Below are 1916 nucleotides of genomic sequence, written 5' to 3' on the forward strand. Positions count from 1 at the left end.
CCTACTGAGTTTCTGGCACAGTTCTTACAAATTGCTGACACAGTACGTGATAAAGAGGTGGATCAGGATGTCTACAGACTATTACTATTTCCATTTGCTGTAAAAGATCAAGCTAAAAGGTGGTTGAATAACCAACCTACAGCAAGCATAAAGACATGGAAACAGTTATCAGACAAATTCCAGAACCACTTTTACCCTCCAAAGAGGATGACACAGCTAAGGCTGGACATCCAAGGCTTTAAACAAGAGGATAATGAATCCCTTTATAATGCTTGGGAGAGGTATAGAGGTATGCTAAGAAAATGCCCCTCTGAAATGTTTTCAGAGTGGGTACAATTAGACATCTTCTACTATAGGCTTACAGAAAAGGCCCAGATATCTCTAGATCACTCAGCTGGTGGATCTATACACATGAGAAAGATAATTGATGAGGCTCAGGAGCTCATAGATACAGTTGCTAGAAATCAGCATCTGTACTTAAGTAGTGAGTCTTCCATGAAAGAATAGGCTAAAATAGTATCCACTGAACTTAGTCCTTCAGAACAAGTTGCTAAACTCAATCAGCAACTATTTTCCATAACTAAACAGTTAGCAGAATTTAAGGAGATGCTCTATGAAACTAAAGTTGTTAGCAGAATTTAAAGAGATGCTCCATGAAACTAAAGTTGCTAACAAGAACATAGAACTGCAGTTGAATCAAGCAAAACAGCAAATATCTAAACAGATAATAGAGGAATGTCAAGCAGTTCAATTGAGGAGTGGGAAAACACTGAATAACACTGCTCAAAAGAGCAAAAAGCCAAATAAGGAACAATTGACAGAGGATAACCAAACCACTGTTCAAAATCCCTCTGAGGACAGTAAGAGCCCAGAGAGGAATACTTTTGGCGCTCAAACGCCAGAGAGGGAAGGAAAGTTGGCGTTAAACACCCATTCCTTGCCCAGTTCTGGCGTTCAAACGCCAGAAAACGGAGAAAAGTTGGCGTTAAACGCCCATTTTCCACCCAATCCTGGCGTTCAGACGCCAAGGGAAGATTAGACACCTGAGAGTGCTGACAGTAATCCCTCTAACAAGGCTTCTTCAACCACTTCTGTAAGGAATAAACCTGCAGCATCTAAGGTTGAAGACTATAAAGCCAAAATGCCTTATCCTCAAAAGGTTAAAGAATACAAAGCTAAAATACCTTATCCTTAGAAACTCCGCCAAGCGGAACATGATAAACAATTTGCCCGCTTTTCAGACTATCTCAAGACTCTTGAAATCAAGATTCTGTTTGTAGAGGCACTTGAGAAAATACCCTCTTATGCTAAGTTCATGAAAGAGATCTTAAGTCATAAGAAGGATTGGAGAGAAACTGAAAAAGTGTTTCTCACTGAAGAATGCAGTGCAGTCATTCTGAAAAGTTTACCAGAAAAGCTTCAAGATCCAGGAAGCTTTATGATACCATGCACATTAGAAGGTGCCTGCACCAAGACAGCCCTATGCGATCTTGGAGCAAGCATCAATCTAATACCTGCATCCACTATCAGAAAGCTTGGGTTGACCGGAGAAGTCAAACCAACCCGGATATGCCTCCAACTTACTGATGGCTCCATTAAATATCCATCAGGCATAATAGAGGATATGATTGTCAAAGTTGGACCATTCGCTTTTCCAACTGACTTTGTGGTACTGGAAATAGAGGAGCACAAGAGTGCAACTCTCATTCTAGGAAGACCTTTCCTAACAACTGGACGAACTCTCATTGATGTACAAAAAGGGAAAGTAACCCTAGAGTCAATGAGGATGAGTTCAAGTTGAATGCTGTAAAAGCCATGCAGCATCCAGACACACCAAATGACTGCATGGGCGCTGACATTATTGACTCTCTGGTAGAAGAGATCAATATGACTGAAAGCCTAGAATCAGAGCTTGA

The sequence above is a fragment of the Arachis duranensis genome, chromosome 10 (assembly GCF_000817695.3).
Source record: "Arachis duranensis cultivar V14167 chromosome 10, aradu.V14167.gnm2.J7QH, whole genome shotgun sequence".
Taxonomy (NCBI): domain Eukaryota; kingdom Viridiplantae; phylum Streptophyta; class Magnoliopsida; order Fabales; family Fabaceae; genus Arachis; species Arachis duranensis.